The 17,833-nt window shown below is 39.5% G+C and overlaps 1 non-coding gene across 1 annotated transcript; it reads left to right on the top strand.

The window, feature by feature from the left end:
* Positions 1 to 10,802: 10,802 nt before the first annotated feature.
* LOC120106227 lies at positions 10,803 to 10,909 on the top strand. Its single transcript, XR_005508421.1, has one exon. It is a non-coding gene; the product is annotated as a small nucleolar RNA R71 (small nucleolar RNA).
* The last annotated feature ends 6,924 nt before the right edge of the window (positions 10,910 to 17,833 follow it).

Raw genomic sequence — 17,833 nt, forward strand, 5'->3', positions numbered from 1 at the left:
ATCTTATGTTGGCTCTGAACTTAGATTTGGCCTAGTTCCAACCCGTTACAGCTAGATCTAAAATATCTTTCATGGATCTAACCTAGCCTGGTCTTGTTCGTGGATCCAGACCTAAATTCATGACTCAGAGAATGATGATTGGATCCAAATTATACTAGACCAGTTTGCTGGCCAGCTTAATTATCCAAAAAAAACTTGTGGCTACAAAAAAGCACACTATCCTTGCAATGTATTATCAAAACTGAGTGCATTATATTGCATCTTGTTGTCGGCTGGATCTTAGTCTAATACACATCTACCTCTTCTGGTTATTAGGAGTTCCCTCGATAAACGAAAGCACTACCATTGATGAAAGGATGTGACATAAAGATTCACACGCTTTTGTGCCGCCGTACGGTCGGAGTTTCGTCTGTTGACTGAGCGTGGCGGGCTCCGCGTCCTGGCTTCTGGAAAGCACCTCGTCTTTCTTCTCTCTTGGCGGCGAGATTCGAACCAATCGGCCCATATTGACTAACGAACCGTGGAGTAGAAGTAATCCACTCGCACATGCGCGAGGATGAGAAAAGTCTTAGAGGACGCCCGCGGTGACCTTCGAAGCCGGCCAATATTTTTGGATGGTGTAGAAGCTTATAAGAAAACCAATGTTTTTAAAAATAGAAGGGACAGATGATCGGTAAGCTCTCCAGTTCTCAGGTTGACCGATCGTCCTACCGTGACATCAATAAAATATTATTATAATATCATAATTATATTTTTATTTTTTAAGAAAAAAATTATAAAAAATTAAGGTTGAGAAGCTGGAAAGGCGAGGTTGCAGGCTAGCGGCAGAGGCGGATCTTCCTCCATGGGAGGAAGGGGAGAAAACCCCTGAAGAGCCTCTTAGGGTTCAAGTTCTCCACTGCCGGCCGATTCACATGCCGAGCAACTCGTCTGTGCATGGTTGATTAGTTGATCACATTCAGCTTGTGCATCGGCTCACAGAAGAAAGTTCGAGAGGGCATGGAGAAGAAAGCAGGGAGAATCATGAGACAAGATGAGGAAAGAAAGGTTGGAGAAGCAAGGGAACAAGAAACTCGATAGCAAAACGAGTCGAATTTCATTTCGATCAGTGCACCACAAAAGCAAAAACAAACCGAGCGAGGCAGCAATCAGCGATAAGCGTAGGATGCATAAGACCCATAGAAACTGAGACGCATGGTTGGTATGGTGTACTGCCATGCGTTGCATATGGTATATGATATAATTCCTCTTTGGCTTAAATTTTTTTTTAAAAAAAGAAAAAAATATTGAACCGATTCTGGTATGACCGGTCCATCCGATTCTGGATCCCAATTCAACCGACCAGACCAGCCAGTCCGATCCAGTTGTAAAAATATTGAAGAAAACTAAATAGACGTTGGTGACTTGATGAATTAGTCAAATTAGTATCAATTAATTTTGTAGAGCATGTTTAGAGAATTAGGCTAAAAATTCTATTGGATTCATACCAGTGCAACTAGCAACATGGATTACAAAGTGGTCTAGGCCTATATTCATAAATACTAAGAAATAGCTTTGGAGTGGGCCTGTCGAATTTTATAGAAAGAAAAAAAAAATCTCATCTATAAGATTTGGGTCAGCCCATTCCAAACCTATTTCTGAATACTCATAGGGCTAGTCCGGTCTTTGTAAGTTGTATTGATCCAATTCATGAGGTTAATAGGATTTTCAGTATAATAATCTAAATAAATTTTTAAATAAAGAAAAGTCCTACCATCTCGAAAGATGTTGACCATGCGGAGAAGTACTGATGCTGACAAGTATCAATTACCAAGATGTTTGAGCATTATTGCACTAATTGGACGAGCCAATAGCTTTTCTTGCCGGAAATGGTTCAAGTCACCAATGGTGGTGAACCTAGCTTTTCTTCAGGCTCTCCACTGCTAGCCGCTTCGCGTGCCGGCGTGTACCTTAGTGCACGGAGGAAAGCTCGAGAAGGTGCAGAGAGAGAAATAGGGGAAGCAGGAGAGAGGATGAGGGAAGAAAGGTTGGAGAAGAGGGCCCAGAAGTTAGGGAAGCATGGGAACAAGAAACCCGAGGGAAAAGAAAAAAAAAAATCAATTAGTGCTTTAATTTAGAAAAATTATATCCCGCACCTTGCACACCATATCAACGATACACCATAGGAATAAACGAGACAACATGCATGAGACGACAATCTAATATAAGTGCTAGGCATGGTTAGGGCTGCAAATGGATCGAGTCGGATCGGATTCTGAGTGATCCCGATCTGACATGGTTTTTTGTTCGGATCCTAAATTTGGATTCAGGCCCAACTCGGTTGAAAATAGGGTCGGATCAGATTGTGTCCATGCCTACAAATTTTGACATGACGGGTCATTCGGGTCGGATCCGAGTTCGGATCCGGGTCCGGGTCTATATATCTTTATATTCAAAGTTTCACTATATAATAGTAAATAATATTAAGCAATTATTGCCCTATTTTTTTTTGAAAAAGAAAATAGACATTTTACTAGATAAACTATATACACATGTTCAAATTCAACATTCTCTAAATTCAACAAGTCGGTTTCAATAATATCTATAAAAAAAATCTGATCTAAAAAAAATGAGTCAGGCCAGGTCTTATGCGGGTCGGGTCAGATTGGGCTATGGGTCGTTCCGACTCATTTGCAGCCCTAGGCATGGCGTACCACAGGAACAAATTAAAACATAGGGCTATAAAAACTTAGAAACGTGATTAATGTGGTGTACCAGGTGCATATGCTACACAGTATAATTTTCTTTCAGCTTCAAGGTTTTTTGAGAAAAAAAAAAAGGTTAGTGCTTTAACTTAAAAAAATAATATTTTGCACCATGCGTACCATGTCAACGATGCACTATAGGAACAAATGGAGATAAGATGCACGAGGCTGCAACCCAAAATAAATTCTAGGCATGGTGTACCACAGGAACAAATTAAAACATGAGGTCTATAAAAACTGAGATATGTGATTAGTTCGTGTACCACCATATGGTGCATGTGCCGCACGGTATAATATTCTTTCGACTTCAAGATTTTTTTTTAAAAAAAAAAATTCAAATGGCACCGGACCAGTCTGGTCTGATTGTAAAGATATTGAAGAATATTAAATAGACGTTGGTGACTCGATAAATTGGTCAAGAAAGAACCGATTAATTCTTCAAACGGGAAAAGTCCCGCATTGAAGAAAACTAAATAGACATCGGTCACTTAACGTGTTGGTCAAGGTAGTATCAATTAATTCTTCAAACGGAGAAAAGTCCCAGACGCAGGCTATTTGGATAAGTAGCGATGCTGACAAGTATTCCTTATCTAGATATTTTAGTATTATTGGGTTAGTCCGACTGAACCAAAAGTTTTTTTTTTTTTTTTTTTAAATATATTAGCGATATACACACAACAAATATGGATACAGCTCATAAAGTTAGAAACAAAAAAAATTGCAAAAAAGACGAGACATAGTTAACCTTCATGTTTACATGAGTAGTTCGATGAAAGACGCACTCATCCAAAAAACTATGAATGTCATGAATCAACCACATTCCGCCAGCAGCAAGGCTCAGACTCTGGATCTACTCTATCACCGTGACTAAGTCTCTCTTAAGAACAGTACGGTCTTCAACCACTATCTTTAAAGAAATAGTTCAAGCCACCAGAGATGGTGAACATAGCTTAAAATAAGAAGGGAGGATGGGGTAGTGGTTGAATGGGAACCACTGCCAAACCCTGCATTGGCTTTGTTATTATGATCACCAATTAGTTCTTTACTCGCGGGTTTTTAAGTTTATTTTTTTCCATGGTGAGGAAAGAAAAATGCTTTGAGGTACCCAACCTATTTAAGTGAAAAGTTCTTCAGGTTCACCATAACTAGTTTGGCAATCCGGCATTCAACCATCCTATTATATACGGTATTTATGTCTGCAGTTGGGCGACTTCCTTCTTATCAAATGATAGAGTATACTTCTCCATGTCTGCGCAAAGAGGACATAACAATACTCAAAATGAAATGATGAGATAGCCTTATAGCATAATTGGCTGTTTCATGGCTTTTTAATAACGATGTCAACATGAATGAAAGTCAACTGCTCCAAATTGTAGATATTGTGATAAGTCACTGACATATCATTATTTGGTTGGAAAAATGACCCTGGGCTGCTTAATCATCCCATCAAAACATCTCTTGATGTGGTGCCAAGGTTGGCATGCCATGTTTCAAATATCCCAACATTAATCACATCAATTTCCATTTCCGTTTCATGCCAAGTTGGCATGTGAGACTAAAGAGATGGCGTATCCCATTGCTGCTAGAATTCGAGGTCAGCTAAGATTGGTTGAATGGCTGAGATAAGATTTAGGTCGGATGAGATTCAAGGAAAAGCACTTCAAATTGGCGAATGGTGAAGATGTCGCTAATTGTCCTCCAGAACGCCAATCCAACCTGAAACGAAATTCTCTTGCCAGAAGTTTTTCGATAGAGAATCCTCCGAGATGCAAGTTAGTCGAATTCTAGAGAAATAGTAGGAGAGTGAGAGAGTTTTTAGAGAATAGAAGTGGAAAGAACATACCTGGTGTTAAGGAAGGAGCCAAAGAATCATGATCCTCCCATCACGGCAGTAATGGACTCGAAGATTATGGCAAGATCACAGAGTTTGTTAAGGAAGGACCCGAAGAATCAGAATCCTCCCATTACGGCAGTAATGGACCCGAAGATTCGGGCAGGATCACAAGGTTAAAGGACAATGGCTAGCAATTTCATTAATGATTCAATCACAATGATTCCTGCTTTATTTACTTCCTGTAATCTTATGATTTGTTTCTCAATTTTTGTGTACAAATAGGGCCATATGCAGGACAACAAGACACAAGAAAATTCTCAAGATAGTCTCTCCTTTTCTTTCTCTTTATTCTTCCGTTCGTTATCTAACTCTGATTTTTCATGGTATCAGAGCATAGAAACAATTCTGGATAGCCGAGTTTTCTTTTCTTTCCGCTGATTTTTGGTTCAAGCTCTAGAAAAAAAGGGCTCATCGTCTGGTTTAGATTTCGCAGAAACAAGTTTTTTTTTCGGTTAGGCCGTGTGGTTCACCAGAAATTTGTTTTAGTAATTGTGCTTTTGTAGTTGTGCTTCTTGTATTTGTCTACAGTTGAGACATTTTGTCAAACACCTAGAGGCTTTTTTTTTTTTTTCTGATCCACTTACAACTTGAGAATCAGACCTAGGCTTGCGTATCTCCACTGCGCTTGCGTTGCACCTGATCCGTGCTCTTCATTCGCCGCCTGCCGCACCAGATTTTTTTTTTAGCATCCTTTTCTCAAGCCAAAAAAAAGAATACTTACGGGTGGTGAGAAGCAGAGTTTTGAAGATCCAAACCACCATCTTTACCTCCATCATTCTGACCAACCTGGAGTGTTATTAGTAGCCCAACCTCTCATAGAAGAAAATTATAACTCATGGAGTCGCGCCATGACTACAGCTCTCAGTGCCAAGAACAAACTTGGGTTCATTGATGGCACTTTTTCCAAACCGACAATTTCATCATCGGCCAAATTCAAGCAGTGGGTTCGATGCAACGATCTGGTAAAGTCTTGGTTGCTTAATTCTGTTTCAAGAGAGATTTCATCAAGTATTCTTTATTGTGATAATGCTCGTGAGATTTGGGTAGATCTAAAAGATCGTTTTTCTCAAGTTAATGGCCCTTGAATGTTTCAACTCGAACAAGACATTCATAATCTTGTTCAAGGCACTATATCTGTCACTACCTATGCAACAACCCAGGACCACACCCAAAATGGCTAGCCAGAAGGTATTATTTGGGTTCCTTAATCCTGTATAAGTATCCAAGATCTACCCAGCGAATAACCGATGTGGGACTAAACACACGTCTACACAGGTCCTCACATACTCCCCATGTTCAAGCCCTGACGTCCTCGTCAGGCTAAGGGTTCAAATTTAATCACAAACACCACAATTGGCCCGTGGTCAGCCCCAATGGATCCGTGCTGCAGTGTCCCCTAGTCCACATAGGTTATGGATCGGGTCTGCTCTGATATCATTTGTAACAACCCAGGATCTCACCCAAAATGGCTAGCCGGAAGGTATTATTTGGGTTCCTTAATCCTGTATAAGTACCCAAGATCTACCCAGCGAATAACTGATAGTCCCTAGACTCTACCACAAGTGCATGGGTCATGACAAGTAGAATAGGGCAAAAAGAGTATCGTTTCCACAAGGAGGCGATTCAAGTACCAATTTATAAATTTCCTATATTATTTAGACAACCCCAAATTGATGTGACTGACTGCAATTTCTTGACCTGAAAAATCAAATGTGAAAGGTTCCTAGGGCTTGGATTTCATCAATTGAATTCCTTCAATGAATTTAAATCTGATTGTTAATATTCTGCTAATTACAATGACCGAATCCCTTTTTTTTATGTGATATCCTCTTTCAAGGTATAACACCTATACCTATATTAATCCTATGTCTACTTTCGTGATCATAGAAATTAATATAAATTCATTATGATCTGTGAAATTCTTGATTGTAGGTCACAAGGGTGTGCATTTATTTCTAAACTACACCACCAATGTTTGATAAATTCACCAACTAATATCGAACTTCAACTTTCGTTACTTCATTCAACATCTTAAGCATGCAATTCATGGCCAGTAAATTGCAAGAATGAAAACCGAAATCATCAAATTGCAATTAACAAAAGATATTCAATACAACCATACTCAATTCATATCAAAAATTCAATGACTACGTCCTAACCCTAGGATAAGAAAACTAGCAAATCATAACTAATAAATCAATCCAATTATTTCTCAAACATAAATTCGCATTCAACATTCTTAATAACAATTCAGCAAATAAAAAAATAAAAAAAATATATATATAAGAGAAAGGAAAAGAACTCTGTATTTGCAAAAATCCTCCGTTCCGTTCTTTCTTCCAGAATTCCAGCTTTTTCTTCCTCTCGGAATTTCTAGCTTTTCCTCCTCTCGGAATTTCAGATTCTCTGCTTCTTCTTTTTTTTATCTGCTTCTCCTCCTCTTCGTATCTGCTAGCTCTCCTCCTCTTTTTCGGAATTTCCTTTTTTTGAATTTTAAAACAGATTTCCTCCCTATCTGCTAGCTGAAATCTCGAAATTCTAGGCTGATTTTTAGACTCGACTCCCAGCTGGATTTAGAGCACCAAAACGATATACTTTGGAGTTGGACCCTTCACAAAAGTTTTAGATATAGTTCTCAGCTTTCCAACGCATCTGGGTTTGCATTATTCTGACTTATATAACTCCAGATACAAGCTGAAAACCGAAATAGGGTCTGGGCCGCAGTAAAATTCTGGACAGATTCGGACTTCTCCGTTTCGGCTAAGTTTTGGACTTTAAAACGGCAGAACTTGGTTTTGTGATCTTCATAAAAGTTTTAGGTCTCCATCTTATCTTTCCAGCAAGCTAAACAACATCTGAAACGGAGGTCTGTAGCTCCAGTTAGAACCCAAAAACTGAACAGTGTTCTGGGTTGACTAGACCAGCCCAATTTCAACCAATTCAATAATTAAACACCTGCAAAATACCAAGAATTTTCAAGAATTAAATAAATATAAAAGACACCTAAATTCTAGACAAATGAGCTAAGAACATACAAAACACTCTAAAATAAAATAATTAAGACTAAGAAAATGTGTGAAATAAATTTCCATGTCAAATACCCCCAAACTTGAATGTTTGCTTGTCCTCAAGCAAAAGAAAAACCATAAAAACAAAGGACAATAACCATAGTCAGGCTCAACTCATCACACATTAGCTCAAAAGGCAAACTCCAATCTGGGGCTGCCATAATTGGTGCTGACACCAACTCTTGCTTCAACCTGTTAAAAGCATTCAAAGAATCCTTATCAAAATCAAACACAACATCCTTATTCAACAGATTACAAAGAGGTTTAGAAATTTTAGAGAAATCCTTAATAAAACGCCGGTAAAATCCTGAGTGACCAAGAAAACTTCTAACTCCCTTAACATTTGTAGGTGGTGGCAATTTTTCAATAATTTCTATTTTTGCTCGGTCCACCTCAAGGCCTCTTGCTGAAATTTTGTGGCCTAAAACAATACCTTCCTGCACCATAAAATGACATTTCTCCCAATTTAAGACCAAATTGGTCTCCTCACAGCGCTGCAAAACTCGAGATAAGTTATCTAAACAACTATCAAAAGAAGATCCAAAAATAGAAAAATCATCCATGAAAACCTCCATGATCTTTTCAACAAAATCAGAGAAAATAGCCATCATGCAACGTTGGAATGTAGCAGGTGCATTACACAAACCAAAAGGCATCCTACGGAATGCAAAAGTACCATAAGGACAAGTGAAGGTGGTCTTTTCTTGATCTTCGGGGGATATAGAAATCTGGTTATACCCTGAATAACCATCTAAAAAACAGTAATACGCATACCCAGCAAGTCTCTCAAGCACCTGTTCAAGAAAAGGTAAAGAAAAATGATCCTTACGGGTAACACTATTAAGTTTCCTATAATCTATGCAGACTCTCCACCCAGTTACTGTCCTAGTAGAAATTAATTCATTATTTTCATTATGCACCACAGTCATCCCACCCTTTTTAGGTACTACCTGCACTGGACTAATCCATGAACTATCAGATATAGGATAAATAATCCCTGCATCTAACCATTTAAGAACTTCAGCCCTAACTACTTCTTTCATGTTCGGATTTAACCGTCTCTGATTTTCAACAATAGGTTTATGGTTATCCTCCATTAAAATTCTATGCATACACAATGAAGGGCTAATTCCTCTAAGGTCTGATATAGTCCATCCTATGGCTTTTTTTCTCAATCTCAAAATACGTATCAATTTGTCAAGTTGCTCATCAGACAAAGAAACACTCACAATCACAGGTAAAGTATTATTTTCACCTAAAAATGCATACCTGAGATGTGAGGGTAATGGCTTCAACTCCAGAACTGGTGCTTTCACATTAGAAGGGGGAGGGGGTGGCTTACCTTTGCCGATATCCTCAAAATAAATACCTCTCTTCTTTGTCTTAGGACATGTAGCCTCTAATGCACACGCCACTTTAGCAACCTCTAGATTATCATCTTTACTTGTCCCTGCACTCACTAAACAAGTCTCAAGAGGTTCTTTAGTATTTTCAGCCCTAAAAACCTCTCTGGTCGACTCATCTACAACATCAACTCGAAAAACATGATCAGTAAAAGAAGGATATTTAGTAGCTTCAAATAAATTAAACTCTACCTCTTCTTCACCAACCTTCAAAGTCAACCTACCATTCTTAACATCTATGATAGCTCCAGCTGTGGCTAGAAAGGGCCGGCCTAAAATGATAGGGATCTCGGTGTCTTCTTCCATTTCCAAAACAATAAAATCAACTGGAATGATAAACTTCTTTACCTTGATCAGCACATTCTCAAGAATACCCAAAGGATATTTGACCGATCGATCAGCTAGCTGCAAAGAGATGGTAGTAGGCTTTAACTCCTTCAATCCAAGCTTCCTAGATACAGATAAAGGCATTAGTGAAACACTAGCACCTAAATATCACAAAGCTCTAGAAAAATCAACATCACCTATAGTACAAGGAATAGAAAAACTCCCTGGATCTCTTAGCTTTGGTGGAAGCTTATTCTGGATAATGGCACTGCATTCCTCCGTCAAGGCAATGGTCTCGAAATCTTCCAATTTCCTCTTCTTAGACATGATCTCCTTTAAAAATTTTGTATATGCAGGAATTTGTGCTAAGGCGTCTGCAAAAGGAATATTAATGTGAAGCTGCCTAAACACTTTCAAAAATTTCTCAAACTGTTGATCAATTTTATTCTGCTTAAGCCTTTGAGGAAAAGGAATGGGAGGAACATAAGGTTCGACTGGTGGTAGTGGGGATGGTGTCTTGGCTAGGTCCTCAACTTCTTCACTAACCTTCTTGTTCACCTCTTCATAGTCTACTTTATCACCAACTATAGTCTCACCACTTACCTGACCAAGTTGCTTACCACTTCTCAAGGTGACTGCCTTGCAATGTTCCTTCGGATTGACCTCTGTCTTACTAGGCAAATTACCCTGTCCACGAAAATTGATGGAATTGGCTAACTGCCCCAATTGCATCTCCACATTTCTATTGGAACTCGCCAACTGATCAACCTTTGCTTCCAGTCTCTCAAATCTCTCTGAACTGGCATTGGCTAACTTCTCAATAGCTATCTCCCAAGACTGTTTACTTTCTGGTTGGGATGGTTTTGGTTGGAAACCAGGAGGATGGAGAGGTCTAGAACTGCAACCTTGGTTACCTTGATCTTTCCATGAAAAGTTGGGATGATTCCTCCATCCTGGGTTGTATGTGTTGGAATAAGGGTTGTTCTGCTGCTGCTGCCTGTTATAATTAGACACAAATTGAACCTGCATACAATCAGAACTCATGTGAGCTCCTCCACAGCAATCACAACTCAATACAGGACTAGAAATGGAATTCACATTACCCAGCTTACCGAACATTTTTACTAGAGAATCAACCTTGGCATTCAACATGTTTATGCCATCTACATCATACATACCTGAAACTTTCTTAGGCATACCTCTTTCATTAGACCACTGATAATTGTTAGAGGCCATTTCTTCTAACAACTCATATGCCTCTTCTGTTGACTTACTCATTAAAGTACCTCCTGCAGCTGCATCTATAGTAATTCTGACTGAATGTGTTAATCCATTATAGAAAGTCTGTACAATCAGCCAATCAGGAAGACCATGATGTGGACACTTCCTCTGCAAATCCTTAAACCTCTCCCAGGCTTCATACAAAGATTCACCATCAAACTGAGCAAAACTGGTAATATCATTTCTAAGTTTGGCAATCTTACCTGGGGGAAAATACTTACTCAGAAAAGCTTGTGACAAGGCATTCCAGGTGGTGAAAGAGTTAGGCGCTTTGGAATTCAACCAGGCCTTGGCTTTATCCTTTAGAGAAAATGGAAAAAGTCGGAGTCGAATAGCATCATCACTAACTCCATTCATCTTGATTGTATCACAAATCTCCAAGAAATTGGCAAAGTGTGCATGTGGATCCTCAGAAGGTCCTCCACCAAACTGCTCCTGCTGCACCATCTGGATGAGACCAGGCTTAATCTCAAAATTATTAGCATTGACTGTAGGTCTCACAATACTGGGTTGAGCACCATTGACATTCGGCACTGCATAGTCACTCAACAACCTTTTATTCTGGTTATCTTGATTATCTGCCATGGCTACTGCTTGTTTTTGCTTTAGCTCTAATCTTTGTTGTTTCCTTAATGCTCGTAGGGTTCTCTCAATTTCTGGATCAAAAGGCTCAATTAGCTCACAGTTTCGTGGCATACACTAAATATAGAAAACGTAAATTAACAAAAAGAACAAAACAGTCTAAATTAATGCAGAAAATTATTTGTATTGATATTAAAAACAATCCTCTCCGGCAACGGCGCCAAAAACTTGATAGTCCCTAGACTCTACCACAAGTGCATGGGTCATGATAAGTAGAATAGGGCAAAAAGAGTATCGTTTCCACAAGGAGGCGATTCAAGTACCAATTTATAAATTTCCTATATTATTTAGACAACCCCAAATTGATGTGACTGACTGCAATTTCTTGACCTGAAAAATCAAATGTGAAAGGTTCCTAGGGCTTGGATTTCATCAATTGAATTCCTTCAATGAATTTAAATCTGATTGTTAATATTCTGCTAATTACAATGACCGAATCCCTTTTTTTTATGTGATATCCTCTTTCAAGGTATAACACCTATACCTATATTAATCCTATGTCTACTTTCGTGATCATAGAAATTAATATAAATTCATTATGATCTGTGAAATTCTTGATTGTAGGTCACAAGGGTGTGCATTTATTTCTAAACTACACCACCAATGTTTGATAAATTCACCAACTAATATCGAACTTCAACTTTCGTTACTTCATTCAACATCTTAAGCATGCAATTCATGGCCAGTAAATTGCAAAAATGAAAACCGAAATCATCAAATTGCAATTAACAAAAGATATTCAATACAACCATACTCAATTCATATCAAAAATTCAATGACTACGTCCTAACCCTAGGATAAGAAAACTAGCAAATCATAACTAATAAATCAATCCAATTATTTCTCAAACATAAATTCGCATTCAACATTCTTAATAACAATTCAGCAAATAAAAAAATAAAAAAAATATATATATAAGAGAAAGGAAAAGAACTCTGTATTTGCAAAAATCCTCCGTTCCGTTCTTTCTCCCAGAATTCCAGCTTTTTCTTCCTCTCGGAATTTCAGATTCTCTGCTTCTTTTTTTTTTTATCTGCTTCTCCTCCTCTTCGTATCTGCTAGCTCTCCTCCTCTTTTTCGGAATTTCCTTTTTTTGAATTTTAAAACAGATTTCCTCCCTATCTGCTAGCTGAAATCTTGAAATTCTAGGCTGATTTTTAGACTCGACTCCCAGCTGGATTTAGAGCACCAAAACGATATACTTTGGAGTTGGACCCTTCACGAAAGTTTTAGATATACTTCTCAGCTTTCCAACGCATCTGGGTTTGCATTATTCTGACTTATATAACTCCAGATACAAGCTGAAAACCGAAACAGGGTCTGGGCCGCAGTAAAATTCTGGATAGATTCGGACTTCTCCGTTTCGGCTAAGTTTTGGACTTTAAAACGGCAGAACTTGGTTTTGTGATCTTCATAAAAGTTTTAGGTCTCCATCTTATCTTTCCAGCAAACTAAACAACATCTGAAACGGAGGTCTGTAGCTCTGGTTAGAACCCAAAAACCGAACAGTGTTCTGGGTTGACTAGACCAGCCCAATTTCAACCAATTCAATAATTAAATACCTGCAAAATACCAAGAATTTTCAAGAATTAAATAAATATAAAAGACACCTAAATTCTAGACAAATGAGCTAAGAACATACAAAACACTCTAAAACAAAATAATTAAGACTAAGAAAATGTGTGAAATAAATTCCCACATCAATAACCGATGTGGGACTAAACACACGCCCGCACGGGTCCTTACAACCTATTTAACTAGATTGAAGTTATCTGCACTCCAATCAATTTCGAGTTGTTTTTGTGGAGCAATCAAGGAGGTTCTTTAATACCAAACACAACAACGTACCATGAAGTTCCTCATGGGGCTGAATGATACTTATGGTGTTGTTCGAGGTCAAATTCTCCTAATGGAACCTCTTCCTTCTCTCAACCGCTGTTATGCCATGGTTCTTCAGGAAGAACGCCAAAGAAGGATTCCATCTCCATCTAATATTTAGGGTGTTGCCTTAGCCGCTAAGAGTGGATATCCACCACAGAAAGACACCAAACCTGATACTCGGAAGAAAGGTCTAAAGTGTACGCATTGTGGGCGAGACGGTCATATTGTTGATCGCTGCTACCAACTCCATAGATTTCTTCCAAGCTCTCGCAACACGAAATCTGGTCCTGGTTCTGGTTCCGGTTCCAAGCCTAGTGCCCACTAGGTTTCCTCCCTCAACAATGCTTCCTCTACCAGTGTTCTACCTTTCACCCCTGATCAATGCCAACAACTCCTAGCCATTTTGAATAATGTCAATCTTCACACATCCATGGCAAACTAAGTAGGTGACACTGAAACTTCTCTCTCAGGTATATCATCTGTCCCTTCTGATAATAATCTATGGATTCTTGATGGTGGAGCTACTGACCATATGGTCCAATCTCCCACTCTCTTAACTCATTCCATTCCCGTATACAATCGTACGGTCCAATTGCCCAACGGCTCTCATGCAGACGTCACACACATTGGATCAGTTATGTTCTCATCCTCTCTTATCCTCAAAAATGTTCTTTGTATGCCAACATTTCATTTTAATTTGATTTCAGTTCGTACACTATGTAAAACCTTTAATTGTCTTGTAACTTTTTCTTATGATTTTTGTTCCATTCAGGACCTTCACTCGATGAAGATGATTGGACTGGGAACTGAGCGGGATGGCCTGTATTATTTTAGTAATACCAGTTTTTCTCATTGTCGGGTGGCTAAATCTTCCTCTCAACTTTGGCATCGTCGATGAAGAATTACTACTATTGCATTGATCAATAGTCTTGCATGCTTGTATGCTCTATCCTACATGTCATCTATTGCACTCCAGGTTCGGAGCATGATAGATTTAATGGTATTAGAGCCTAGGTTTTAGGATCCCTGGGATTCGTTGGAAAGATTGAGAGTTGGATATGAACTAGATAATGGGACAACATTATTTGCTTCCTTGTTAATAACCTTGTAGTAGAGATTTTGATTCTCGTAGCGGATAAAATTTTGGTGAGTTTGCATAATCCCATGATAAGTCTTGGCATTCGGAAGAGCAAGAATCTCATGAAAAGACTACTCAACAGAAAAATTCTATATGTGTAATATGTGGCATGTCCATAAGACCGAAAATTGTAGATGATTATCTAGAGCTTGTTTCAAATATGGCCAATCTTCAGGAGTCCCAATTAGTTTAGAGGCCCCATGTTACTAAGACTCAGCAAGTGCAAGCTATTGCTCCAACTTAGTCAGCTCAGGCATCTTCTCCCAAACAACAAAAGGGGAGCAAACCGCACACTCAGGGGCATGTTTATGCACTGATTATGCAAGATGCTCATGCATCCAACATTGCGGCATTAGGTATATTACTGATTACATTTGTTTATGCCCATATGTTTTTGATTTTGGTGCTACACAATCTTTTGTGTCATCTATGTTGGTGCAAAAGCATAACCTACCCTATGTGCCATTAGAGTTTGATCTGTATATTAACATCCCTATCGGGGGTGAGATGTCACTAATCGGATTTGTAAGTCTTGTTCAATTAAGATAGTAGATAAAGAGTTGATTGCTGATTTGATAATCATAGGCATTTATGATTTTGATAGAATTTTGGGTAAGGATTGGTTAGCGCCACATTTTGCTACAATTCATTGCCATGAAAAGTACGTAAATTTCTGAAATATTGGGGATTGAATTTAGTTTTATGGGCGGTAACGTCTATACTTCCCCTCGAGTTCTTCAGCTATGCAAATTAAGCGGTTCCTTAGAAAGAGGTGTATGGCATAGAGGTATTGAGTTGCAAAATACTCCTGGAAAGAGTCTCAGAGATGCGCATGATTGTTGCAGTTAACCTGAGAGGTCGAGCTGCTTGTGGGCACTCGATGATGTCACATAAGTTCAGTTTGATAGAGTGCCGAGCAGAGGTATGGAGGTGCATGATAGATGTGTATTTATATTTGTTCAAGTAAAGGACTCATGAGGGCTGCCTTGGTGTTTATCATGCTGAGGTGCTGCAATGGTGCTTGGATTAGGAAAACACACCCCATAATAAGTTATTTCCTAGCTACCATGGGTACGATGATTTTTGGGCCGAGCATTTCTAAATTTGGAAGGCCTAGAGTCAAATTTGAAGGACAAAATTTTTAAAGAGAGGGAATGTGAGAACCGGCCCATATGGAACCATCCCAAAATGAAGTCAGCGACACTCACCAATTTCAATTCGAAAAGGCAAATAAAAAAAATAGATCAGAACATCCACCAGTCGTTAAGAGGATAAGGCCATGGAGTCGTGGCCAGTGATGACTCTGTGGGCCATTCGAACGGTAGCCAGTCATTGGGTCGCGCACAACCGCCGCCATGATCGCAGGCAGGTGCAACGACTACCATGCTAACTCTATCCAAAACCCTGTATAAATCTCTCCTTCCCTTCCACTTGATCCATCATCGAACCTTCTCCCTACTTCTCCCTATTCTTCGGCGGCCACTATGCCGCCACAATCGACCACTGCTGCCCGAAATCTCCTCTTTCTCTTTAGCTTCCTCGGCTGCCCTCTTCTTTTCTTTCCCCTGTTCCAAATGTCGCTGCCACAAAACTGCAAGAACTAGCTATCCTCAACCAAGATCCACCACCTATGCCATGCTCCAGTGAGCTTCCTTACTCCTCCTTTTCCATTTTTCATTCCCAAACCGAGCCCCAATCTCTATTTTCATGCCAAACCAAGGGTGTTTCCTCAGCTTTTTCTTTTTTGCAGCTACCGCAGCTGTTGCTGGCTACCATCGTTGTCATCGACTAGCCGTCGACCTTCTTTCCTCTCATCTTTCTCTCTGTTCTGTCATCTTCTTCTACTTCTTTATTAAACCCAGACTCTTGATTGAACCCAGACTGAGATCTTAGGTCAAAGCCATGGCTCCATTTTGCTCGGATCCAAGTTGACTCAGGATGGAGACCCTGCACCGCCTTGATACTCAGGCGGCAGACCAACCCATTACCCCAACTAAGGCTACAATGGGTCGGTTTGACCTGTGACCCGACCCGACCTGCTTAGACTCAACCCAACCCATTTTGGAGGACCCGTGGGGCTAGGTCGGGTCCTAAAATTAGATCCATTATAATTTTTGGTCGGGTCTAGGGTTGGGTCTAGGTTTACTGAATTCCGATCCGACCCGACCCGACCGACCCATTTGAAATTTGGATAATTTTGGGTTTTCAATTCTACACCCCACCCCAACTCGACCCAAATCTGACAAGTCCAAGCAACATCACCATAGGTAGACTAATCACAATCCAAGCCCAATTAGTCCAACAAAAAGCAAGGCCTATAGTAGAAGTAATCTAGCCCAAACTTTCTAGGCTAACCAACCATAAACAAGCCCAGTTCCATCTAATCTAGATTCCATTTTTTAAAGAGTGCCCAGCTGGACTCAACCTAGCCCCTAATGATAAGGAGATGGATAGATGCCGGGTCATAGGATCAACAATAAGTGACAGAGGTGATGACTTTTTATCAGGCATAGGAACCATATCTCACTATGTCGTGCCAACACCGTCTCTCCTACCACCAGGCTTCACCGCTAGGCGTCGCTCCACCGTGCCCGACTCATCCATTATTATAGCTTCGTCGCGGGCTCCGGCTTGCCCATCTACCGTTTTTTCGACTCCGCCATACATCAACATTTGTTTAATTGCACAAGGCTCCAAACTTTACTAATGTCTAGGGATGCAAATAAGCGGTTAGATCAGCCCAATATACACTATTTTGTCGGATTGTCATGCTAATTTAATTGAAAATTTTGAACACTTGACTTGAACGAAGTCTGTTTGCATCAAAGATTGCTATGGACCCGACCATTAATTTCATTAATTGGATGCCAAATTAACATAAATTTGAGTTGATTAAATCAATATCAAAATCATTTTCCATTTAATTTTCATTCAATTGATGGTTGCTAGATGACCCGAATCGGATCCGACTCGAACTTGAACCGGATCCGAATTTTTGGATTGGGTTTGGGTTATATAGACCTGACCCGATCCGAATGACCTATTGGGTTAAAAATTGTAGCGATGGACCCGACCCAATCTTCTATTAGGTTGGGTCTATGTCCAAAAATTAGGACTCAAACAAGAAACCGAGTTGGGTCGGGTCACTCATGACCCAACCCGATCCGATCCATTTGCACTGCTAACCCCAGCCTTGTTAAGTATTTTTAGAATTTGGTTACCATTAATCTTTATTGAGCCATTTAAATCATAGCTTATCTTGATCAGTTTAATTCATCTTGTTCATACCAATCTAGGTGGTCGGGCACTGCCACCTGACCGATCTAATTTGGGGGCATGAGGCCGTATCCCTAATAGTATTTTAATTTTTGACTTTGCTTAGCTTCTAACATGATAAAATTAATTGTATTTTAATGATATTAAAATAGGTGACCTGACCTGCCTATCTAAAAAGT

Source organism: Phoenix dactylifera, unplaced genomic scaffold, assembly GCF_009389715.1.
Source record: "Phoenix dactylifera cultivar Barhee BC4 unplaced genomic scaffold, palm_55x_up_171113_PBpolish2nd_filt_p 000492F, whole genome shotgun sequence".
Classification (NCBI taxonomy): Eukaryota; Viridiplantae; Streptophyta; class Magnoliopsida; order Arecales; family Arecaceae; genus Phoenix; species Phoenix dactylifera.